The sequence below is a fragment of the Trichomycterus rosablanca genome, chromosome 6, assembly GCF_030014385.1.
Source record: "Trichomycterus rosablanca isolate fTriRos1 chromosome 6, fTriRos1.hap1, whole genome shotgun sequence".
NCBI classification, from domain to species: Eukaryota; Metazoa; Chordata; class Actinopteri; order Siluriformes; family Trichomycteridae; genus Trichomycterus; species Trichomycterus rosablanca.
In genome coordinates, this window is record NC_085993.1 from 16,260,595 (window position 1) to 16,288,400 (window position 27,806).

At 38.8% G+C, this 27,806-nt stretch overlaps 1 long non-coding RNA gene across 1 annotated transcript in view; it reads left to right on the top strand.

Annotated features, from left to right (window-relative positions):
* The first annotated feature begins 4,666 nt into the window (after positions 1–4,666).
* LOC134316309 (uncharacterized) overlaps positions 4,667–27,806 on the top strand; it is a 63,525-nt gene continuing 40,385 nt past the window's right edge. The window contains exons 1-2 of the long non-coding RNA XR_010013074.1: positions 4,667–4,749; positions 18,931–18,993. This is a non-coding gene — a long non-coding RNA (uncharacterized LOC134316309). The remainder of the gene's footprint in view (positions 4,750–18,930; positions 18,994–27,806) is intronic.

Below are 27,806 nucleotides of genomic sequence, written 5' to 3' on the forward strand. Positions count from 1 at the left end.
AAGGCATAAAAATGAAGGCCGTTGTTTGTAAGCTAGTGTTGCAGATTTTTAGACATCGCCATCTAGTGTTCTTTTTAAAGAAATGTACTTTACCGCTACAGTAAATGTACTTTACTACAGCACTACAGTAAATGTACAGGTACTTTAACACAGCACTACAGTAAATTAAGATAAAATAAGATACAATAAAATAAGATAAGATGCCTTTATTGTCATTGCACAGTGTACAACGAAATTGAGTAGCAATCCAACGGTGCTTACACATACAATAAGTAAGAATAGAAGCAAAAAATTTTTATGTATGTATACACACACACATGTATGTATAAGAATCTTAAATATAAAGAATAAAGACTAAACTATAGTTATAAAAAGTCAAGTCAAGTCAAGTCAAGTCAACTTTATTTATATAGCGCTTTTTACAATAGACATTGTCTCAAAGCAACTTTACAAAATCCAGGACCAACAGATACAAAAACCCCTGTTGAGCAAGCCGAGGGCAACTGTGGCAAGGAAAAACTCCCTGAAAATTACAGGAAGAAACCTTGAGAGGAACCAGACTCAGCAGGGCCCATCCTTCATGGGTGGCCTGGAGGATACTTTAAATAAATACACGATTTACACAAATCATACAAACACAGAATTAAATGATCTAAAAGTCATAACTGGTAATAAATAGATAAATAAACAATTAAATAATAATAGAGTTGTTATCCGCTCTAGTCTTCAATAAAGTCTGTAGTGATTTCTTGTCGTTGCAATTACTCCAGACCAGTCACATCTGACAGGAGCAGCATCGTTGTCCCGGCAGTCTCGACTTCAATCCTTAACCTCGGCGGGTAAACAGGTTTCCATCAGAATGCCCTCGGGGTAAAACAACAGAGAATGTAGTTAATAATGTACAATGCTAGTTGACAAACAGTTTTACAGAGAGTTTTAGACTCCGGCAGCCCTAATTATTACAGCATAACTAAAAGGGAGAGCAAGCAGGTAACAAGGTCATGAAGGCTTTCACAGGACATCAGCGCCCATCTCCCCACCGTCACCAAACCTGAGTGATCGGACAAGAGAGGCAGAACGACAGCAACCCAACATCCCTGATCACCACAAGTTTCTATGACCAAGAACCCCCAAGCTCTGCGCCTTTGTCTATACTAATCAAAAGCCTGAGAAAATAAATATGTTTTCAGTCTAGACTTAAACATTGAGACTGTGTCCGAATCCCGAATAGAGGCAGGAAGATTATTCCAGAGTTGTGGAGCTTTGTAGGAAAACGCTCTTCCACCAGCCGTGATCTTTTTAATTTTAGGAACTATAAGTAACCCTGCATCTTGTGAACGAAGTGGACGCGCTGGGCTGTAGTGATTAATAAGTTCACTCAGATACTGTGGAGCCAGACCATGTAGCGCTTTATAAGTTAGTAAAAGTATTTTGTAATCAATGCGAAATTTAACTGGCAGCCAGTGTAGAGACGATAGAACAGGAGTAATATGGTCAAATTTTTTAGTTCTAGTTAGCACTCGAGCTGCTGCATTTTGAACTAACTGGAGTTTGTTTAAGGATCTACCAGAGCATCCAGTTAGAAGAGCATTACAATAATCTAACCGAGAAGTTATAAACGCATGGATCAGTTTTTCGGCGTCATTAACAGATAGTATATTTCTTATTTTAGAAATGTTACGCAAATGATAGAAAGCAACTCTAGTAATATTATTAACGTGTGTATCAAATGAGAGATCTGAATCTATTGTGACACCTAAGTTTTTTACATCTGGGCTGGGAGTAACAGAGAACGTGTTTAAGTTTAGCACCAGGTTAGACAATTTGTCTCTTGCAGCTTTAGAGCCAACAAGTAAAACCTCTGTTTTATCTGAATTAAGTAAAAGAAAATTACACGACATCCAGTTTTTTATGTCGTTTACACAATCTTCTATCTTACTGATTGTGTCAGTATCATTTGGTTTGGCTGATATATACAGCTGTGTGTCATCTGCATAGCAGTGAAAGTTTATGCCATGTTTATGAATAATTTCACCTAGTGGAAGCATATAGAGTGTAAATAATAGCGGTCCCAGTACCGACCCCTGTGGAACACCATACTTTACTTTTGTAGTTTCCGAGCATTTATTATTTACATAAACGAATTGAGAGCGGTCAGTCAGATATGATTTAAACCAAGAGAGTGCGAGTCCTTTAACACCTACTGTATTTTCTAGCCTCTCCAGTAAAATGTTATGATCGACCGTATCAAACGCTGCACTAAGATCTAATAGAACAAGAAAAGAGACACATCCATTATCAGAAGACATTAACAACTCGTTAACTACTCTAATTAATGCGGTTTCGGTACTATGATTGGGTCTAAATCCTGATTGAAATTTTTCATGAATACAATTTTCATTCAAATAAGAACATAACTGTTTGGAAACGACTTTTTCTAATATCTTTGAGACAAAAGGAAGGTTTGAAATTGGCCTATAATTAGCTAGTACATGTGGATCAAGATTAGGTTTTTTAATCAGGGGTTTAATAACAGCACTTTTAAACAATTTAGGTACATATCCAAGGCTAAGGGATGCATTGATTAATGTAAGCAGGGGCTCTACAATAGCTGGGAGTAAATCTTTAAGTAAACGAGTTGGAACAGGATCGAGTATACACGATGATGACTTCGATGATTTAATCAACACAGTTAGTTCATTTTGGGAGATTGGATTAAAGGAATTTAGTTGGATTAACTCGTTACTATTATCACCACTGTTATCACCAATGCTGCTCGGAGTGAGTCCATACTTAACATTGGCAAGTGACACACTCTGACTCTGAAGTCGTATTTTTTCTATCTTGTCATTAAAGAATTTTAAAAAATCATCGCTGGTACAGTCAGGCGGTATATTAGATTCAGTTTCATTAACGTTTTTAGTTAATTTGGACACTGTCTCAAAAAGGAATCTGGGATTGTTTTTATTTTTCTCTAAAGTACAGTAGATTGTTTAAAACACAGCAGTAAGGTAGTAATGGGGTACTGCACATGCCCTGAGTGGCTTAAGATATTGCACAGAATAAATTGCACGCTCTAAAAACAATAGTGCAGTCATAATAAATATAAATATAAATGGGTCATTCTATAATTTGGGGTACATTTCACATCACCAAAAAAGTACAAAAACAATGTTCTCTCTCAATAAAACAATCAGTGGTTCAAGTTAATATATTCTTTAGTATAACATATCCACTATTTGCAAAGCTTAAACATTAATTTTTATTTTTTTTATTTTAAAGGGACAGTAGATGTAGACTACTAGGTAACTTAGTTGACAGGTAACATAGTTGACAATTTCCCTATTTTGACCCATAACTTCAGTGGTAGACCTTGCCTGGCTGACCACATGTCATTTCTTGAACAGAATAATGTCTAATTTGAACATACGTTTGAATTAAAATTATAAAAAAAATTGTAACCATAACAATGTATGTAACATAGTTGACGGTCAATTAATATACTCATTGACAATGTTCTATTATAGATAAAATATTTTAAAAAATAAGAGGACATTCACCACAGTTTGTTCAATATACCCTCCACAGAGAAAAATGATATCATGTAATGCTGGTCACATAGTTTTAGAACAAACCATTTTTGAGTTGCTGAGTGGAGTTCTGTTAGTAACATAGTTGACAGAACTTTTGCAGACATTAATAAATAAAGATATTTAAATTATTTAAAAGAGAAACTCAATTTAAAAAATATTATTTTTCTTTGGTATTTAAACTTTTAAAATAAATAAAAAAATAGATGTTGTTGCCCTTAATGATTTTATTCATTATTTTAAAACCAAGGCACCCTCAACTTAAAAAACAGACACAGCAAAAACTGTTCATTTAGGAACATCATGATAAATTTCAAGTTAAATGAAGCATAGGATGCACATAATGTTTTTGTGATATTACAACATGTTTTCCATTAATAGGTAAAATATGACATTTTTTAAGAAAATAGTTAGAATAAATATAATTATTATCATTGGACATGGAATGTACCCCAAATTATAGAATGACCCAAATACGGTCAGAGTAAAATGAAGCATTGGCCATGTTTAAAGGGAGTCCAGAGTTCAATGTTCTTGTTCAGTTTTACTTGTGCAGTGATTTATAAGAGTAGGTTGTTAGTGTGTGGTTTGGAAGTGTTCAGTTCCCGTATGGTCCTGGGGTAAAATAAAGCAATAAGCCACGAGAGACCGTGCGTTTTATTTACTAAAACACTTACAAAAAGCATTCTTCCGCGAAATCAGGTAGTCCGTTAACAGTGTTGCTAGGCAACATGAGGGCGAACATAACATTCGCAATAAACATTCCTCCACAAACACTATTACACTATTTCTTGGACGAAACACCCGCTTAATGATTAGGGTTACTGTTTATATTAATCTGGACATTTCCATGTATAGTACATGACTTAAAATAGTGTTCAACCAAGTTTGTACTTTTTCTTTTCAGTGGCGTATTAATATGGAATGATGTGAGGTGGTCATACGTGTGCGTATATCGGGGATTTTACAACGGCTTCGAACGCGGCTCAGCCAATCAGATTTTAGGACCGGAACTATCCGTTTTATAAACTTTTTTTCAGACTGTTTGTCCGGGCTGTTCGTCCGAGCTGTGATAGACCTGAAGTCATCTAGTGCCATCTAGTGTCCACTTTAAAGAAATGTACTTTAATACTACAGTAAATTGGCACTGAAACTTCAGGTCAGTTTACATCACACTGAATTGTATACACAGCTGTGTAGTCATGACATTGTTACCAGTGCTTAATTTAATATTTGCAACAATTAATTAATGTAGTTGGTAACAAAATGAGAATTAGGGGTGAGCGGATCGATCCAAATACAGATACCAACGTTGGTACTGGAATCGGATCGATACTAGTGTGATGGGATCAATACTTCAGTTTTACTTTTTCTCCACAACATTCAGCACGTTTCTTCCATTTCATCAGAAAGTAAAGACCATGTGGTGTGTGTTCGAAAACCTAGTGAGCTGCCTTGCTGTCTTACTGCCTACATAGGCAGCTGCCTCAGTAGAGAGGATTCTAATAAGTCAATGACTTATAAGGCAGGTTATTCGAACGTGCTACTTAGACAGCGATTCCATCGGTTTTTGCATTTAGCATTTAGCATCTTGCCATTCAAATCAATGGGATGGGGTGACACAGCGCGCTAGGTTATCAACTAACATCTCCCTTCGTGTACCGAAAACGGTTACATTCGCTGACAAGCCTGAACTTGTAAATAAATGACACTTGTGCAAGTTTATACAAGTTAAAAATCAATAATAATTTATTTATGTCTGAAAATAACTGTTCATTCTCCGCACCGTCAGCCATGTTTTTATTATTTTTCTGTGAGAGAAGAGCTGCCGCACTGAATGCTGGGATTTCCTTGATCACTAAGGATGCTTCCAATGCTCCCTCGTTCTTGAGTCAAAATAACATTGAAATGTTAAGATGCCTAACTAGACAGCTTATTAAGGCATCTAGGATTTCCGACAGCCTCATTCTCGGGAGCGCACGTAGGACGATGTAAAATGCTGTCTATGTAGAGAGAGCTAGCTTTTCGAACACACCCCATGTCTGTACAGACTCGCTCCTCTCACATCTTACATGCACACCTTGCTCCTCCCCCCATCTGCTGTGTTTTGTTGTGGTACCGTCATGTTATCCCAGCTAACAATTTTTGTTTCCCAGAACGTTCTGGGAACATTCGTTTTTGGTTCCCAGTACGTTCTGGGAACGGATCATTTTGGTTGCCCTTTGGTTCCCCAGGAAAGTTTTCTTTACGGAAATAGAACGTTCCCGTTTGGTTGTGCATTATAGTTCTGGGAACGTTCCCCTAACGTTCCCGTAACCTTAAAATTATTGAAACCTTTAAGGGAACCTTGTACTAACTTTTAAATTATTGAAAACTTTAGACAAGAAAGCCTTACTTTCTAGTTGTGCTAATGGAGAGTTCTGCTTGCTATAGAGCTAATTTCTCTCACTGGATCATAAGAAAACCTTCCGGGAACGTTACTGGAACAATACTTTATACACATAAGAAATAAAACCTTATACATGCTTTAACTAACGTTCTCTGTTAGTTCTCATAAAACCATGAGAGAACGTTAGGTTTCATAGTTTTATAGTTGGTACTTTTAAGTAAAGGTTGATCTACATGGACCGTCTCAAGCAAAAGGCTGCTTTTTTGGTAAGTTCCTACTAAAAAACTTTAAAGATCATAAGAAAACCTTCCGGGAACGTTACTGGAACGTTACTTTAAACACATAAGAAAGAAAACCTTAAGGCAACTTTTAGATAACGTTCTCTGGTAGTTTTCATAAAAACATGAGAGAACGTTAGGTTTCATAGTTCCCGGAACGTTCCGGGAACAGCGCTGATTTTTTTAACGAAAATAGAACGTTACCATAACGTTATGGGATGGTTCTGTGTTAGCTGGGATAAAATCCTAACAGACATCAGTACATTGGTTGGCATTGGAAGATTGTAAGTTTTTGAATAGTTTGCATTGCACATACAGGAATAGGGGCAATTTTATGGAAATAATAGTGTAAACTATACTTACGTAAACTACGGACGCACCTTACGCACACTGCGCACCTTACGCAAATGAGCAGCGAATCAAAGCTCTTTTCTTTTACATTTGTGCTTATAAATGTAAACAGAATAGCATCTGTTTTCTATTTTAAATGAACAAGGACACATGTATTTGGTCACTATTTAAAATGTACAAATGTATTTACCCAGCAAACACAACTACTTATGCCATGATGGTAACGTTGTGAGAAAGTAAAGCACCAGAAACAAGAAACTGGAGCGCTTTAAACAACTGAATTTATCTACAACCCTACTGAGAGCAGCTACTTACAAAAATGCATGTATTACAATATCAATATGATAGAGTTATAAATACAGAGTGCTTATAGAAACAGAAATCACTGCAATTAGCTTAGCAGATAACACTAGCGACAAAGCTAACAAAATACCTGTGTTGTCTTTCGTATAGTTAGTGTACTGCACACAGTGTATCTTTCAGAATAATAATAGTTATGATGTATGGTTTATTTGGGTTTTAATCAATATCTCAGCTGTGAACTACTTATTGCTGTTCTAAACTTATTACTAGAGGTGAGCGGATCGATCAAAATATCAATAGTATCGATACTTAAGTTTTACTTTTTCTCCGCTACATTCAGCACGTTTCTCCCGTTTTATCAGAAATTAGAAACCATGTCTGTAGAGACGCTCTGACGGGTGGTCAAAATTTGGGCTGGTTTGTAATAATTTTGGCGGCTTAAAATATAAATATTGCTTTCAAAAGCAGCTGGAATATAAACAGGCCTACCTTCTGCCACCACATCTAACCCGCTGTCAAGGTTTGATTGACAGGTTATTCTTTCCAGTCTAATAGACACCATTACTACCCATCAATACAGTTAGTCATACACCTATCAGCCATAACATTGAACCCACCTCCTGGTTTCTACACTCACTGTCCATTTTATCAGCTCCACTTACCATATAGAGGCACTTCTAAGTTCTACAATTACTGACTGTAGTCCATCTGTTTCTCTACATACCTTTTTAGCCTGCTTTCACCCTGTTCTTCAATGGTCAGGACCACTGTAGTGACACTGACATGGTGGTGGTGTGTTACTGTGTGTTGTGCTGGTATGAGTGGATCAGACACAGCAGCGCTGCTGGAGTTTTTAAATACTGTGTCCACTCACTGTCCACTCTATTAGACACTCCTACCTAGTTGGTCCACCTTGTAGATGTAAAGTTAGAGACGATCACTCATCTATTGCTGCTGTTTGAGTTGGTCATCTTCTAGACCTTTATCAGTGGTCACAGGACGCTGTCCACGGGCGCTGTTGGTTGGATGTTTTTGGTTGGTGGACTATTCTCAGTCCAGCAGTGACAGTGAGGTGTTTAAAAACTCCATCAGCGCTGCTGTGTCTTATCCACTCGCACCAGTACAACACACACTAACACACCACCACCATGTCAGTGTCACTGCTGTGCTGAGAATGATCCACCACCCAAATAATACCTGTACTGTGGTGGTCCTGTGAGAGTCCTGACCATTGAAGAACAGGGTGAAAGCAGGCTAAAAAGTATATAGAGAAACAGATGGACTGCAGTCAGTAATTGTAGAACTACAAAGTGCTTCTATATGGTAAGTGGAGCTGATAAAATAGACAGTGTGTGTAGAAACAAGGAGGTGGTTTTAATGTTATGGCTGATCGGTGTATGTTAGACTGCAGTGGCATGCGCTAGGCTTTTTTTGGACTTGTTTCTAGGCTAACGGTTATAATAGCTGTACATAGTTCTTCTGTTGGAAATTGGCAAGTGATGCTGAGTTGAATATGAAGATAAGCATGTACGAGAGGTTAAACTTCTTTCACTGCTTGCAAGTTTATTCTTATTTACTTGCAAAGGGTTGTGTGTCCTATCATAAATAATGCATTTTAAAAACTTGGTAGGCTACTTCAAAGACATGCAAGCAAAAATAATTTGTCCTTTTTAATTTATAATTACTGATCTGTACATTTTAAGATAATAATTTGCAGGTCATGGTGGTTTATCTGGTTTAACATTTTTAAAATGATAAACATCATCTGCTTATCCTGTGTTGTTTTGGGAAGTTTTTCATGCATTTTGGCGGATTTTGAAAAGGTTTCTTGCTGGAAACCACTGTTGCAATCTGGCAACCCTGCGAGACCGAACACATGTAGCAGTGAGAGAGAGAGAGAGAGAGAGAGAGAGAGAGAGAGAATGACTGAGAGAGAGGAGCTGTGTGGGAATAATTTCAGAAAAGTGCAATGGAATGGATAAATTATGTTACTATATATTGGTTCTGAACAAAAACCTCGGACTTAGTTCATTATAGTAATAAATGCCCTACTTATAAATCATGATATACTGCTCTCCCCCACATGAAAGTAAATAAACTGCTTTTTTTAATGCATTTTCTCCACATTTTCCTCCCGATTTAGCGCACTCAGTTTTGTCTTCCGCTGCTGAGAGATACCAGATTGCATTCAAGGACAGTACGTCGCTGTACGCCTCTTTCGACACGTGCACAGCCCTCCTCTTCTCTTCCTCTTCTCTTCCGCCAATCAGGGTCCTTACACAGTGTATGAAGACCCACCCACCCTTACATAGTCTGGCCCCACCCTGCAAATACGGTGGCCAATTAGTATCTGCTGCAGGCACTGCCAATTATGCCCGCTAGATGGCGCCCAGCCGACCGGTGGCAACACCGAGTTTCGAACCGGGGAGAAACTCGGTGCTGGTGTGCAAGCGGAATATCCCGTTGCGCCACCTGGGCGCAATAAACCACTTTTATAAGTAAAAGGTGTTGGCGATGCTGGCCATGTATTTACTTGGTATCGGATACCACTAATGAGAACTATACAGTGACAATTGGGTTGGGGGGTAGTTCATAGTAAAAAAAAAAAAAAAGTTAGTGGTTAGTAACGTTGTTCTGCAACCTTTTACAATAGCCAAATAAAAACGTTTTGCAATGTTTCAGTTTTTACTACAGGATTGTATAAAATTAATAACCGTTCTTAATTTGGTGACCTGCAATGTTCTACTGTTTGTCAGTCAGGTTAAGGACTGAGTAAAAGAAAGTAGCCTACACTTTTTGTCTTGAATATGCTATTAATTAAAACTATATTAACATTGTTAACATTAAGTACATTTAAATCAGGTAATTAAATAAATGTAACAGACAATATTTAACATGCTACTACCCACCTTTAATTACTGTATTTGTATTATTAATTATCATAATTTCTAGTTTACTATAATGCAATCAAGCCTTGGTTATGTAATAGCATCTTACATTACATGTAACATGACTTAGACCCCTTGACTATTACTTGGGTTCAACTTAGACCCGTTGACTTTTTGCACATTTATTGGGTTTTGTATTTTATTTTACCCAGCAATATACATTTAATCATCAACAGTGATGTAGTGTTGTGGAGCATTTTCTTTCCAAAGATTTGTTAAAAATCAAAAACCTTTCAGTCAATACTCTGTTAAAGTCCTTTAGGCACCAATTACTGCTGCAAGTATTATAGATACATCTCTACCAGCTTAGCATTATGGATTTCAGCAATTAATCCTATGCTTCATGGCAGATACTTTTAAACTTTTTTTTAAACAGATTAAATGGTGATCATCTGTGAACTTCTATCCTTTTCAGAATTTAATTGGGGAGATCCACAGACATAGCATTAAAATCCTAATAAATGAATATATCAAGTAGACATAATGTTATGCTGTGACCTTGTCGATTGTAACATGTTGTAAATAAGTTTATGTTTAGTGATGGCACATATTAATGTTAATGGTATGAACCAAAATGCAATGTACTTTGAACAGTCATGCTAGCAGAGCTTGGCTTGATGGTCGACGGATTTGAGAACATTATTTATTGTTATTGGATGTAATAAGCACTAGATGGCACTCAATGCCTTTCTTCTGAAATAATCTTCACTATAATGCGCCCTACTCACTCTGAAGTGTACACCATTTATACTAAGGGATGGAATTCGTTATTTATTGAAGTGTAAATAAAGTGTAAAATCAACTTTATAAAATGGATAGTTCCGGTCCTAAAATCTGATTGGCTGAGCCGCGTTCGAAGCCGTTGTAAAATCCCCGATAAACGCACACCTATGACCACCTCACATCATTCCATATTAATACGCCACTGAAAAGAAAAAGTGAATGTTATGTTCGCCCTCATGTTGCCTAGCAACACTGTTAACGGACTACGTGATTTCGCGGAACAATGCTTTTTGTAAGTGTTTTTGTATGTAAAAACATTTATTTATTGAACATTGTTGTATTTTATTATATTTTATGTTGACCGCCGTTTTATAAAAGCAATAAGCGACTCGAGACCATGCGTTACTGCTATGATTTTATCATGGGGAAAGACGTTTTAGGCAAAACAACCTTCCCCGTGATAAAATCGCAGTCTCTCGTGGCTTACTGCTTTAGTTTAGTTGAAGAATGACCGCTGCAAAGTGCCCTTGAAGCGAATCTGCAACTGCTGCGGTGCTACTTAAAGGCACTCTCTGTAGTGATAATCACCTTGGAATAGAACGAGCCACAGGCTCTTTTCAGAGAGTCAAATTAATTTGGTTCATTTCACCAGAAGGCTCCTAAATGGCTCGTTGTTTAGTGCCACTGTCGTTTTTTCCCTAGCTTCCTAGCCAAAGCCTGTTATTGATTTAGCAAGATATAACTTGCGGTTAGCAAGGGTTCGATCCCCGGGGGGAGCAGCCCGGGTTCTTTCTGTGTGGAGTTTGCATGTTCTTCCCATGTCTGCGCGGGTTTCCTCCGGGAGCTCCTGTTTTCTCCCACAGTCCAAAGACATGCCAAAACTGTCCATGACTGTGTTGGACATTAATTAGTGCCAGTGAAGTTTTTTCCCCTAGCTTCCTAGCCAAAGCCTGTTATTGATTGTCCAGGGTATTCCTGACTAACCGTGATAAGTGGTGGGTGAAAAAATTGTATTACTATCGCCTCACAGCAATAAGGTCCTGGGTTCGATTCTCATGTTCTCCCCGTGTCTGCGTGGGTTTCCTCCGGGAGCTCCGGTTTCCTCCCACAGTCCAAAAGACATGCAAGTGAGGTGAATTGGAGATACAAAATTGTCCATGACTGTGTTTGACATTAAACTTGTGAACTGATGAATCGTGTAATGAGTTTCTACCTGTTCAGTCATGAATGAACAAAAGTGTGTAAAACATGACGTTAAAATCTTAATTATTTATAAATAAATAAATATTACTGCCTTGTGCACAGTGTTTCTCGTGTAGCTTTTGGACCTATCGCAACACTAATCTAGCTGTTACCGAAGATGAATAAATAATTAACAAATAAGTTGTTGTTATTATTATGAACTTATTATTGTAGTTTGAACCTAACCTAGTATTTTTATGCTTGCCCCAATAAATATAACCTCCTGCACTGATGTGTACGTAATGGATAGTGGTTGTTCAGCAGTTAATGTTCTGGGCTATTGATCATAAGGCTATAAGGTTGAGAGTTTAAGTCTCAGCACTGCCAAGCTGCCACTGTTTGGCTTTTAAGTATGCCGATTAACCCTCAAGGCCTTTAACCCTCCAGGGGTGCTGTCCATAGCTGACCCTGCACTCTGACCCCAGCTTTCTTCCAAGCTGGGATATGCAAAGATCCACATTTGCACACATGTGTATTTGTTTAATGTTAGAAAAACATGTTATAAACAAATTAACAAATAAGGTCATAAAGCATTGCAATTGACCTATTTTTTTTACTACTGAACATGTGTTTGCCCAACATGATTAGTTATACGTACAATCATATGGACACTTTTTTTGCTTTCTAAATTAAAATGTTAGTTCTGTTGATGTTTCATGCACTAAATGGATAAAAGTCCAAATATATATGAACAGCGCTGCAGTCTATTACACTAGCCCACCACCTCTGAGAGGCAGTAAGTAAAATGTCTTACGAGCTCTTGGTCAGGTGTTCATATACACCGGTCAACCATAACATTAAACCCGCCTCCTTGTTCCTACACTCACTGTCCATTTTATCAGCTCCACTTACCATATAGAAGCACTTTGTAGTTCTACAATTACTGACTGTAGTCCATATGTTTCTCTACATACTTTTTTAACCTTCTTTCACTCTGTCAGAGCAGATATTATTTAGGTGGTGGATCATTCTCAGCACTGCAGTGTCAATGACATGGTGGTGGTGTGTTAGTGTGTGTTGTGCTGGTATGAGTGGATCAGACACAGCAGTGCTGCTGGAGTTTTTAAATACTGTGTTCACTTACTGTCCACTCTATTAGACACTCCTACCTAGTTGGTCCACCTTGTAGATGTAAAGTCAGAGATGATCGCTCATCTGTTGCTGCTGTTTGAGTTGGTCATCTTCTAGACTTTCATCAGTGGTCACAGGATGCTGTCCACGGGCGCTGTTGGTTGGAGGTTTTTGGTTGGTGGACTATTCTCAGTCCAGCAGTGACAGTGCGGTGTTTAAAAACTCCATCAGCATTGCTGTGTCTGATCCACTCATACCAGCTCAACACACACTAACACACCACCAAATAATACCTGCTCTGAGGTGGTCATGTGGGGGTCCTGACCATTGAGGAACAGCATGAAAGGGGGCTAACAAAGCATGCAGAGAAACAGATGGACTACAGTCAGTAATTGTAGAACTACAAAGTGCTTCTATATGGTAAGTGGAGCTGATAAAATAGACAGTGAGTGTAGAAACAAGGAGGTGGTTTTAATGTTATGGCTGATCTTGTATTTTTCATATATACATTTCATTTTTATCACCACTTTATCCTGGTTCCACTGGAGAACTTTGGTCACAAGGCAGGAATTCCCTGGAAAGGGCACCAATCCATTGCAGGGCTTTGGCCACAGCCAATCTTATCTGTGTAGATGCCTGAATGGCTGACAACATAGCTGAGACTCGAACCTTGGATCCTAACCACAGTGGGCCAGTGCATTCCACCGTTGTGCCATCTGAACACCCTCATTTAATGAACAATGCCTAATTTAATTAAAAACTAAACACTGTAAACACTGGTGCGTATATGGCTTGATTGTGTATTGTTTTTTTCTTCAATGCAGACACACAATTTAACCTTTTCAGTTGCTTCAAGTTGCCTCTAAGATACACATTGAAAATGATGAACTTCCCCTCAGCAGCGAGTGTACCTTACAGGAATTCATTCCCAGAAGTCCATTTTCTCTCGCCATCAACAATAAATATGAATACAAATGGTCAGTGACAGGTCACCGTTCTAGTTTTGTAAGTGAGAGAGATAAAAGTTTTCTTGAGTGCTAATAAAAATCTATTTCCTGAGCCACACAGAGCCAGTGATTGGTTTACCATTGATGTACACACAGGACTTTATAGGAAAGACTGGCCAGATGAGCGGTCCGCGTGATGAAGCTTCGGGCTATTAGGTATTAATGATAGAGTTCCAGAGTTACAGTGTTCAGAGTAATGTATTTATTGTGAGTTATTCAATTATGTAGAAGTATGATGGAAAGAAATGTTTTGCAGTGTGGATCTTTACAGATAATGTGGCACCCAGTAGTTTTAGCTTCATACAGCTTTTGAGTTACTTTGCATGCTGTAGTGTGTCTTTGTAAACAGTATCAACAAATGTATCGTTGTTTTCTCTTTCTCTCTCTGAAATCCAGAGAGGAGCCATTTCAGAGAGGGCCTAAGAGATTGTAAAGTAATAGAATATATTAAATTTGTTTTATCTACTTATCATTTGACAATCAACATTTAGACATATACACATCTAAGCAAATAAATCCTCCATACCTATTCTATTTGATTGGTGATCCAGAATTTTCAGAGGGTTAGGCAATTCAGTTTAATAAGAGACTAATTTCAAATTACAGTAAAACTGACCAATCATATTTTCCCGTTTAAATGAGTGGGCTTTGTAACTGCATAACTGTCTGAAGAGCTAAGTGGGCATGACAGTCATGTGTTTTTAACCCCGGCATGCTGTCCTCTATGTCAGCGGTCCCCAACCTTTTTTGCACCATGGACCGGTTTCATATAAGATATAATTTCACGGACCGGCGGGGGTCAGAGGATTTAAAATAGAATAACTATATAATGGAAAATCAGTGTGAATCTTGAGCTTTTTCCGATGCAACGAGACACTGCTCCCATCTAGTGGTGATTGGGGACAATAACACCCAAAGAGTATTGGAAATGTAATTGCTCTTGTAGTGATTTCTAATTATTATTTTTTCTGTGCAGCCCGGTAATAAATGACTCACAAACCGGTACTGGTCCCCGGCCCGGTGGTTGGGGACCACTGCTCTATGTCGAGGCCTGTTGGCTATGAACCCTGGCCTGTTGGCTATGTCTAGGGTGGCGAGGCCCTGCGATGGATTGGTGTCCAGTCTGGAGTGTTGCTGCATTAGGCCCAGTGATTACAGGGAAACCAGACCCCAGCGACACTGACCAGGATGAAGAGATTATAAAACATTATTATCATATATATATATATATATATATATATATATATATATATATATATATGTACAGGGGTTGGACAATGAAACTGAAACACCTGGTTTTAGACCACAATAATTTATTAGTATGGTGTAGGGCCTCCTTTTGCGGCCAATACAGCGTCAATTCGTCTTGGAAATGACATATACAAGTCCTGCACAGTGGTCAGAGGGATTTTAAGCCATTCTTCTTGCAGGATAGTGGCCAGGTCACTACGTGATGCTGGTGGAGGAAAACGTTTCCTTACTCGCTTCTCCAAAACACCCCAAAGTGGCTCAATAATATTTAGATCTGGTGACTGTGCAGGCCATGGGAGATGTTCAACTTCACTTTCATGTTCATCAAACCAATCTTTCACCAGTCTTGCTGTGTGTATTGGTCCATTGTCATCCTGATACACGGCACCACATATATATAATGTTTGAACCATTGGATGCACATGGTCCTCCAGAATGGTTCGGTAGTCCTTGGCAGTGACGCGCCCATCTAGCACAAGTATTGTATATTGTATATATATATACTGTATATATAAATATATATATATATATAATATATATATATAAATACACACACACCGATCAGGCATAACATTAAAAACACCTCATTGTTTCTACACTCACTGTGCATTTTATCAGCTCCACTTACCATATAGAAGCACTTTGTAGTTTGCCATTACTGACTGTAGTACATCTGTTTCTCTACATGCTTTGTTAGCCCCCTTTCATTATGTTCTTCAATGGTCAGGGCCCCCACAGGACCACTACAGAGTAGGTATTATTTGGGTGGTGGAGCTGATAAAATGGACAGTGAGTGTAGAAACAAGGAGGTGTATACAGTATATATATACAGTGTATCACAAAAGTGAGTACACCCCTCACATTTCTGCAAATATTTCATTATATCTTTTCATGGGACAACACTATAGACATGAAACTTGAATATAACTTAGAGTAGTCGGTGTACAGCTTGTATAGCAGTGTAGATTTACTGTCTTCTGAAAATAACTCAACACACAGCCATTAATGTCTAAATAGCTGGCAACATAAGTGAGTACACCCCACAGTGAACATGTCCAAATTGTGCCCAGATGTGTCGTTGTCCCTCCCTGGTGTCATGTGTCAAGGTCCCAGGTGTAAATGGGGAGCATGGCTGTTAAATTTGGTGTTTTGGGTACAATTCTCTCATACTGGCCACTGGATATTCAACATGGCACCTCATGGCAAAGAACTCTCTGAGGATGTGAGAAATAGAATTGTTGCTCTCCACAAAGATGGCCTGGGCTATAAGAAGATTGCTAACACCCTGAAACTGAGCTACAGCATGGTGGCCAAGGTCATACAGCGGTTTTCCAGGACAGGTTCCACTCGGAACAGGCTTCGCCAGGGTCGACCAAAGAAGTTGAGTCCACGTGTTCGGCGTCATATCCAGAGGTTGGCTTTAAAAAATAGACACATGAGTGCTGCCAGCATTGCTGCAGAGGTTGAAGACGTGGGAGGTCAGCCTGTCAGTGCTCAGACCATACGCCGCACACTGCATCAACTCAGTCTGCATGGTCGTCATCCCAGAAGGAAGCTGACGCACAAGAAAGCCCGCAAACAGTTTGCTGAAGACAAGCAGTCCAAGAACATGGATTACTGGAATGCCCTGTGGTCTGACGAGACCAAGATAAACTTGTTTGGCTCAGATGGTGTCCAGCATGTGTGTCGGCGCCCTGGTGAGAAGTACCAAGACTTGCCTACAGTCAAGCATGGTGGTGGTAGCATCATGGTCTTGGGCTGCATGAGTGTTGCTGGCACTGGGGAGCTGTAGTTCATTGAGGGAAACATGAATTCCAACATGTACTGTGACATTCTGAAACAGAGCATCATCCCCTCCCTTCGGAAACTGGGCCTCATGGCAGTTTTCCAACAGGATAACGACCCCAAACACAACCTCCAAGATGACAACTGCCTTGCTGAGGAAGCTGAAGGTAAAGGTGATGGACTAAACCCAATTGAGCACCTGTGGCGCATCCTCAAGTGGAAGGTGGAGGAGTTCAAGGTGTCTAACATCCACCAGCTCCGTGATGTCATCATGGAGGAGTGGAAGAGGATTCCAGTAGCAACCTGTGCAGTTCTGGTAAATTCCATGCCCAGGAGGGTTAAGGCAGTGCTGGATAATAATGGTGGTCACAAATATTGACACATTTGGGCACAATTTGGACATGTTCACTGTGGGGTGTACTCACTTATGTTGCCAGCTATTTAGACATTAATGGCTGTGTGTTGAGTTATTTTCAGAAGACAGTAAATCTACACTGCTATACAAGCTGTACACCGACTACTCTAAGTTATATCCAAGTTTCATGTCTATAGTGTTGTCCCATGAAAAGATATAATGAAATATTTGCAGAAATGTGAGGGGTGTACTCACTTTTGTGATACACTGTATATATATCTGTATATATATATATATATATATATACACAGTATATTGTTAGGATTTTTACCGGTCCCTTGAGCTAATAGAAAGAACTTAACCAGGAGAAGAAAAATATTATATTATAATATGTTATTTTATAATTAAATATAATCTGAAATTTAGTAACCAAAAACCAGCTAGGTGTCTGTATGTGTATAAAATTGCATATATATTTTCCACAGTGCTTGCAAGTCTTGCAATGCAGAGTCCACGTAACAAACAGCCATTCTTGTTGTAAATTGAGGCAACCCAGTTCCTCTTCATGCAATCAGAACTCATAAGGTAATTAAATCAGCATAAACTGGCCTATAACCCTAGAGTGGACAATTAGTTGCACTCATCAGGCCTGGTGAGGCAGCAAGTCAAATGCATTTAGCATCTCAAATTGGCCAGGCATCCTACTGCTTGTACTGGCAACAACTCCTCCCCACCAAAAGAGTCTCCAGCCACATAAAGGAAGCCAAAATTCTGGAAACCTAAGGAATGCAACTTTTCTTCTCTCTGCTTTAACTCCTCCAAAGCAGGAAGCAAAGCATACCAGGGACATTTTGGCATGCTGATATGGTGTAAAGATCACACAGCACATCGAGGTTAAAATAATAGTTATCTGACTTGGAAAGGGAAGGCATATCTTGATTAAATTTTAAAAAGTAGTCTATCAAAATACGTGCAGTTGGACGAGAATGTGGGACAGTTTGAAAATAAGAGGCTTTTTGCACCCTCTTAATCTCTCCACTTGAACCGTTTCTAGACTTGTCATTACAAATTGAATAAGGGTCATAATGCCACAGTGACTAAAGCTCGCCGAAATTACAATGCTGTGCCATTAGTGATGTATGGGTCGATTATTATCAAGTATTATAAAGCATCCACATGATAATCTTAGTCATAATCATATTTATTACTCAGTGCAGTATCTACCCAGCATGGCACAATCAATACATCAATATCTAAACTTCAAAAGTTTACATTTTTGAAACAGTTCTGCAACTGCTGTTTTTCTGTGACTAAATTACTGGAAAACACTTTTTATCAATATAAAAGTAACTGAATTTAAGTTAATTTGTGTTAGGGATATGTAAGTTGTGGGTTATGTATTGTGTACCAACAGCAATACATAAATTAATAAAGCAGCAGGTAGTGTTGGTACTGCACAGCTACAGTGACCCAGAATGTGAAGAAGTGAGGTAGGTTTACCAAGTGTCAGAGGCTTGCAAGAAGGACCGAAGCTCAAAAGTCCAAGTTCCCAGTGCTATTGTTTTATTCACACACATAATGCATAACTTAAATAAATAATAGCTAGCTTTATTCATTCTGTTCTTTTCTCTCTTCAGGTACCTTCTATCCATCAAAGTCCTGGACCAGCACCGACCCCCGGATCATCTCCACCAAAACAGGTAAGTATTTATTTATTTATTTATTTATTTATTTACACTATTACAATAATAAATTAGTCTAGCCTGCTGGTAATCCATACAGACAGACTTGATGATGTGTAAGGAGTACTTACATCATCACACAGAATAAAAGAAGACCCAAGTAGATAGATTGGAGACTATACATTTCTCTAATGAATGAGTATGTGAATGCCCTGTACTTGACTGATACACTGGAATAGTGGATCAGGTAAGTGCCTGGTTATGGGTTTATAATGCCTTGCTATAGACTGGTGAAGTACAGTGGTACCTTGTACCTCAACGTCAATTGGTTCTGGAAGTGGCGTTAAGTTTAAAAGACGTTGAGCTTCAAGGTATTTTTTTCCATAAGAATGTATGTTAATGTGTTCCATGGTGCCAGTGAAACTACATATATTTTAGGCTTATGTAAAATAACTGAGTTGTTTTATAACACAAATATAATATAAACAACACTGAAATACAATTGAAAACAGTTACATACAATAAAAATACAATAAAACATGCTCTTTACCTTTACTTCTTTATTGTTTCTTTATGCTTCTTATTCGTGGAGATGCTTGATCTTTAAATACCGTATTCCATTCAGTAAAGGTGCATTCGAGAAGTGACACAATAGCTTTTGCACTGCCTGTGCTGTTATTTCCTATGGAGTGTGCCGGTGCACAAAGCTTAATGTGACTTATTGTACTAAAACAACGAGCGAGGAATGTCATTAGTGGAGAGAACTTATGAACAGTAATAATTAAGAGAGGTTTAGTGTTTCTATGTTGTTTTTTTAATACATTAAGTCACATTAAGCTTTTTTTTAACAATAAGCGTTTTAGACTCTCTCAGAAAAGCTGAGAACCCTGAGCTATAAAACAAGTTTAAAAGTGAAACGAAGAAAAATCCAGCTAAACACAGATACATGTGGATGCTTTCAGAGTGGATTTGACTGTTATTCCACACAAATGTAGATTCGTCTCATATGAGCACTTTGATAACACCTTACTGCACCACTCAATTGTTAATTCGAAATTAAATTTTTTTTTTTTTTTTTTTTTTTTTTTTTCAAGCTGAAGACATTGAGTTTAAGATAAATGTCAAGTTTAAGGGTACAAAATTTTTCAATGTAGGTGAGATGGTGAGTTTCAAAGATTTTGAGTTTAGGGGATGTCGAGTTACAAGGTACCACTGTACTACAATGCATCTACTATCAACACATTTGCAATACATGAATATGGAAGGAAGGGCATTGTGGCAAAACATTTAGTTAAACTCTGACTTTTCTTTGGATATTTATGACTTCTCCCACTTCCGAAAAAACTGTTCAATGGTAGACTGGCTACTCTTAATTAAATAGGTAACTTTGTAAACTCTTGCAACAGAAATGTGTGAGTAATTCCACCTCTGCCAGGTGTTTCCAGGTAGGATCCAAGACTGGGGCTTCCAGATGGTGTAACTGTCAAGCATTTGCCTCAATTTGATTTATGCCTATATTATCATTAATTTGATCCTTGACAAGATTATCAATTGTCATTCATGCCTGGGGGTCAGAGAGAGCATAACTCTTCCAGCTCTCTGGGTGGGAGGGTTTGTGGGTTTGTGTTCTGTCTCCCCAGCAATCAGAACAGCACTGGCCAGTTCTGGGTGTCTGTGAGTTCATCTTAAAAGTGTTAAAAAAGGCCGCTCAGGTGGCGCAGTGTTAAAAACACACGCTGACACCAGAGCTGGGATCTCGAATACCTGCCGGCTGGGTTGAGCGGCCACATGTACAACGATTGGCCTGATAGGGGTGGGATATTAAAAGAGTGCTGTCAGCGTGTGTCTCTCCATACACAGTGCTGATCCACACTGCACTCGTCAAAGTGCAGGTGACAAAATGCATACGGCTGCTGCCCACGTGTCGGAGGGGGAGTGGGTTAGCTTTGTTTTCCTCTATCAGAGAGGGGATCAGCATTGGTGGAGAGGAAGCATATACTATATATTGTGTTAAAGAAGTGTTAAAGAAGCAGTGAGTGGCATGTGCGAGTCCTCACCCTCCTAGCGTGGTAGCTGCCATATTGTGGGGAAACAGGTAGTGGGAGTAAGCGCTATAAATTGCATCACCTTTGGAATTGCGCTACTCCTGAAAATGTCACTAAAACATCACTGCAGTCTGGGTAATGTACACTGTGTGCACAATTATTAGGCAAGTGAGTATTTTGACCATATCATAATTTGTATGCATCTTTTCCAACTCCAAGCTGTATAAACTTGAATGCTTATTGTATTTAAGCACATCAGGTATTGTGTATTTGTGTAATGTGGGAGGGTGTAGCCTAAGGAGATCAACACCCTATATTGAGGTGTGCATAATTATTAGGCAGCTTCTTTTTCTCAGGCAAAATGGGCCAAAAAAGAGATTTACGTGACTCTGAAAAGTCAAAAATGTTTACATGTCTTTCAGAGGGATGCAGCACTATTGAAATTGCTAAGATATTGGGCCGTGATCACAGAACCATCAAACGTTTTGTTGCAAATAGTCAACAGGGTCAAAAGAAACGTGTTAAGAAAAAAAGATGCAAATTAACTGCCAAAGATTTGAGAAGAATTAAACGTAAAGCTACCAGGAACCATTATCTTCCAGTGCTGTCATATTCCAGAACTGCAACCTAACTGGAGTACCCAGAAGTACAAGGTGTTCAGTGCTCAGACATGGCCAAGGTAAGGAAGGTTGAAACCAGACCACCACTGAACAAGACAAATAAGTTGAAGCGTCAAGACTGGGCCAAGAAATATCTGAAGACAGATTTTTCAAAGGTTTTATGGACTGATGAGATGAGAGTGACTCTTGACAGACCAGATGGACGGGACCATGGCTGGATCAGTAACAGGCACAGAGCTCCTCTTCTACTCAGATGCCAGCAAGGTGGAGGTGGGGTACTCCTATGGGCTGGTATATAAAGATAAGCTAGTTGGACCTTTTCGGGTTGAAGATGGACTTAAAATCCACTCCCAAACCTACTGCCAGTTTTTAGAAGACACTTTCTTCAAGCAGTGGTACAGGAAAAGGTCTGCATCTTTCAAGAAGACCATGATTTTTATGCAGGACAATGCTCAATCACATGCATCAAAGTACTCCACTGAGTGACTAGCCAGTAAAGGCCTAAAAGATGAAAGAATAATGACATGGCCCACTTCCTCACCTGACTTAAACCCTATTGAGAACTTGTGGGCCCTTCTTAAACGGGAGATTTACGGTGAAGGAAAACAATACACCTCTCTGAACAGTGTCTGGGAGGCTGTGGTTGCTGCTGCACAAAAAGTTGATCATCAACAGATCAGGAAACTGACAAACTCCATGAATATAAGGCTTATGGCTGTTATTAAAAAGAAGGGTGACTATATTGATCACTGTTATTTTTTTTAATGTCAGAAATGTTTATTTGTTAATTTTAAGTTGTTTGTTTATTATTCTCACTTTAACAGATAAAAATAAACAAGTGAGATGAGATAATTTTTGTTTTTTATTTAGTTGCATAATAATTCTGCACACTAATAGTTGTCCAATAATTATGCACGCATAGCTATTTTCCTAAGAAAGCCAAAACCTCACTTTTACTTTCTTAAATATTCAGGTTTGAGGTTTATTAACATTTTGAATTGACTAAAAGCACAGTAGTTGTTCAATAATAAAATTTATCCTCAAAAATACAACTTGCCTAATAATTGTGCACACAGTGTAGTCATCTTTCCTTTTATATCCTATACTAAAACAGGTTCTATTAAATAATATAAAAACACCCACCGACAGTGTTCAATTACATCTGATCTTTCACAATGAGAATGGCCTTCTGTCCCATTTTTCCTGATTACGCCTGATTTCGGCGTTCCACCTGACATCACTTTTTGGTAACAGAACTCCAGAAGATGTTTTGCTCTGCTCAAAAGCAGCGGTAATTGGCAGCATCCATGGGTCTAACGAGGGAAGCCTGATGCCTAAGAGACAGGGGGAAAACCCAAACCTTTGCATGTGCTTGAATGGAACAAACCCAGCACACCCCCACATTTCAGTTTACTGGCTGCTTGGACGTGGTCGACTCTTGTTATCCTGAAGGCGGAACACAGTGGTCCTGACAGCTCTTTGGCTAGGGCAGGGTTACCCACCGAGCCGGGGACATACCTGTGGCTAGTGTCCATGTGGTGTGTGTGTGTGTGAGCTGTGTGGTCATGAACACAGCCACTGCCACACAGTAGCCTGTGCCAGACCTGACTTCTTTAAATCCTAATAAATAACACACTACTGCTGCATGCCGCTGCATATTAATGATCTTCAGCCTTTTCCTTTTCCACATGTAGTAGTGTGTGTGTGTGTGTGTGTGTGTGTGTGTGTGTGTGTGTGTGTGTGTTTAGTGGAAAGGGTCTGGCACTGAGGAACTGAAAACGGCAATTTGTGTATGAAATATAGCTAGGAACAGAGGCAGTGGCTCTCAGCTGGACTGGAAGGGGTTTTTTTATGTAGCACTGGATTCAGAAAAAGTTTGATTCTTAACAAACAAGGGCACATTAAAAGAAAAATTAAGAATAGAGATACAGGTTTAGCATATACAAACAAAAAGATTTAACTATCCTCTATGGCATGCATAAACTGCTAGGCATGGTCAGTTCTCTTTGATTTTTAATCATAATTTTAAAAGGAAACAGTAAAAAAGTTCATTGTTGGTTCAAGGATGCCAGAAACTTACAGTGCAGTAACAAATACTGCTCAAGTAGCTAGTGTTTTAATAGGAACAGGAACAGGCCTATACACTTAAATTCTGTAGAGTGGTACCTTGTAACTCGACGTCCCCTAAACTCAGAATCTTTGAAACATGACGCCCTTTGTCGAGAAATTCGCACCCCGTTTACCTTAAACTCAGTGGTGTGCGACCACCGTTTTGCTCAGCGCTTGGCTGGAGCAGTGCAGTAAGACGTTTTCAAAGTGCAACTATGAGACTAATCTGCATTTGTATGGAACAAACGTCAAATCACTCTGAAAGCGTCCATATATATCTATGTGTTTAGCTGGATTTTTCTCCTGTTTCACTTTTAAACTTGTGTAATAGCTCAGGATTCTGAGGAATTGTAAGAATCAGCCTGTCTGAGAGAGTCTAAAACGCTTAGGGTTTAAAAAAAAAATGCTTAAGGTGACAATATATTCAAAGAATGACATAGAAACACTAAACCTCTCTTAATTATTACTGCTCATAAGTTCTCTTCATTAATAAAATGTGTTGCCCATTTTAGTACAATAAGTCACGTTAAGCTTTGTGCACCGCCACACTCCATAGGAAATAACGGCACAGTCAGTGCAAAAGCTATTTTTATTGATTTTTAACTATTTTTAATTGTATTTCAATGTTTTTTATATTATATTTGTGTTATTTTCAGTGTATAAGTGTGAAAAACAACCCCATTATTTGTATTCTAATTATACATTAGAAATATATGCAGTTCCACAGGATCATGGAACACATTAACAGGTTTCCCATACATCCTTATGGGAAAAAATATCTTGAAACTCAACATCTTTTAAACTCAACGCCACTCCCAGAACCAACTGACATTGAGTTTCAAGGTACCACTGTATTAAGGGGTTATAGTTGCCCTGCTGTTTACTGGTAGGTATTTTGCTGCCACAGTTTGGGTACATTACGGATCAATACAACCTTATTCTGACAAACCACAGAACATAGAACATATTTATCTTTTTTATGACAATGACCATATTCACAAAGCATACAGACCAGTGGTGTCCAAACTTTTTTCTAGGAGGGCCAGATTTGATGATGTGAAAGTGCCAGAGGGTCAACAGTCCCTGATGACATTATTTTAAACAATAAAATATGCATATAATACGCTGTTATTTAATCATTATATTTTCACACAGCAAACAACAACCAAATGTAAGCATTCAGGTGCCAAACATGGTTTGGGTTTAAACTATAACAATGCATGGCTACTTTTGGAGTATTTCCTGGCATACATAACCATAAAGACAAAAGAGAAAAAAAGACGTTCATATTGAACAATCCTTGACACTGTGCTTAAGTTATCTGGCTAACTCAGAAATCATGCTTTTCAAAATATTGTGATCTAATATTATGCATCAATAAAGCATCAAAACACATACGATTATTTCATAGATCTATTAAGAAACCTATAAATACCTGAAACAGTCAAGTTAGCAGACAATAACTTTACTTTGTAAATCAAGTTATTTACTGCTATAAAAAAGTTCAATTGTGTTAATTAATACATTTACATTTTCAGCATTTAGGAGACGCTTTTATCCAAAGCGACTTACACAATGAGCTGAACACAATGAGCAATTGAGGATTAAGGGCCTTGCTCAGGCACCCAACAGTACCTTAACCACTGAGCTATCACTGGCCATGTAAACGCTTAGTCCATATAAATATCAGATACAAATGTGTTTTTAAAAAACTACAAACATCACACATATAAATCATGTTTACAACCATGCGCTTGATTAACCTGAATAAACTGTATAGATCAAACATTACGCAGCAAACAAGTTTTGCTTCTTTCTGAAACCGTACCTGGGGGGGGTTTGGAGGAGGAGATATGCGGTTTTGATGGACAGGTCTAGCAGCCAATGGAGATACTCGTTAAAGAGATTGCGTGATTTTTCATCTTTTCATTGGTCATTTTGATATTCGCTGCTATGGACGGACAGAGATTTATACCTACAATCAACACGTGTAAAAAAGTGAAAACCGCTAAATGTGGAGATACGTGTTTTCCATCGGACAGTGACGATAATGTTTTTTTTTTTCTGTTTGACTGTGCTGGCGGGCCACAAGTAATTCAATTTAAGACAGAAGATGCGGGCCGTATGGGCCGGACTTTGGACATGCCTGATATAGACGGTTTGATGGGAATGAAAATGAAGCAAATGATATGCTTTGAGAAAAGATTTTAATTTTGGCATGTCACCTGTCAGTGTTTAGGAGGAAATGAATCTTTAGCTCTTTAACTTTTTCTTTGCATTATTCAGATCAGTCTTGACTCTTCTGGAAATGCTTTTTTCAAGATTTTTTTGAGTGTGCTTGTCGGAAATTGTGGCTTTTCCCAATTTAAAAAAAGAGTGAGGTCAGGTTGTGATGTTGAATGACTAGGCCTGGAGTGAAATCAGCATTCTAATTAATTCCAAAAGGGGTCTATTGGGTTTAAAGGCAGGGCTCTGTGCAGGCCACTGGAGTTTCTCTGCAGTATATAGTAATTAAATTACTTTATACTGTATATAAAGCCATGTCAATAGAGATCTTGCTTAGTGCATGGGGAATTCATCATGCTAAAACAGGAAAGGCTGGCACAAATTTGAAAGCATATAACCTATTTTATATAATTGATTTTATACACCTGTTAGCAATGAGTGTTGCTGAACATCTTAAGTCAATAATTAGAAGGGGTGTGAAACCTAGTGAGCTCTCTACATAGACAGCATTTTACGTCAACCTACGTGCACTCCAGAGAAGAAGGCTGCTCGAATTCTTAGATTCCCTAAAATGCTGCCTACTAAGGTGCCTTATGTCAAAGCTATACACTGACTGAAAAACATGGGAGTATTCGATGCTTCCTTATCGGTGAAGGCAATCCCAGCATTCTTTTCTCGCCAAAGATTTCAAATGCTGGACGAATGCAGAGGAACAAACAAGTTCTTTTCAAATGTAAATAAATTCTCATTGATTTTTAATTTGTATAAAGGTGTACAAGTGTCATTTATTTGCAAATTGTCAGTGCTTGTCAGTGACAATTAAATTTTTTTGGTACACGGAGAGAGATGTTAGCTGGAATGCTAGCAGGTTGTGTGTGTCACATCAGCCCATTGGTTTAAATAGCCTGAGGTTAACTGTGTAAGCTTATGCCTAGTTCACACTACACGATTTTTGGCCTGATTTTTGCTTGCCGAATGGTCAGCACTAGATTTGCCGGCTCGGGAAAAACTCAGCGTTTGCTCGACGATCAAAACTCGGCTCTCAATCACTATGTGTGAACTACTCAACAACTCGATCTGAGCCGCTCACCGACTGAAGAGAGATATCTAGCTTGCTAAATATCTGGATATGAGTCGGCCAACTGGCAATGAGTGCGATGTCGAACAGCCAATGAGAACACAAGATACGGGGTGAGGGGATCGAAAAACTCGGCGTTCGCTCGGTGATCAAAACTAGGCTCTCAATCACTATGTGTGAACTACTCAACAACTCGATCCGAGCCGCTCGCCGACTGAAGAGGGATATCTAGTTTGCTAAATATCTGGATATGAGTCGGCCGACTGCAATGAGTGCGGTGTCGAACAGCCAGTGAGCACGCAAGATACGGGGTGAGGGGAAACGCGGGGAGGTGGGACAGGGGCAGACACTCAAGTTTTACAGTATTTCTGACCTTATTGTTCTCTACAAAACATAACACCAACGTTGTATTGCAAAAAATATTTATTAACCTCCAACTCACTATGGAATAAACAATACCTGCTGGCCACATAGCCCAATCCACTCAGATTAATTTTTTTTCTCCTTGACTTTACGCTGCACATCAACGCACAAACTTTGAATGCTCGCTACTTGTTGACATGCATTTTTGGACCTGGTATCATTAAACCTCTCGTCACTTCTCACGTGACAAAACGTAGTTTGGGGGACCAGAGAAGCTCATCTGCGATTCCAGTTGGTGATAGATTGTGTAGTGTGAAACCCCCTATCGCCGATCAGTCGTGTAGTGTGAAAGCATCACCGACTTGAAAGACTCACGATTACAAGAGATCC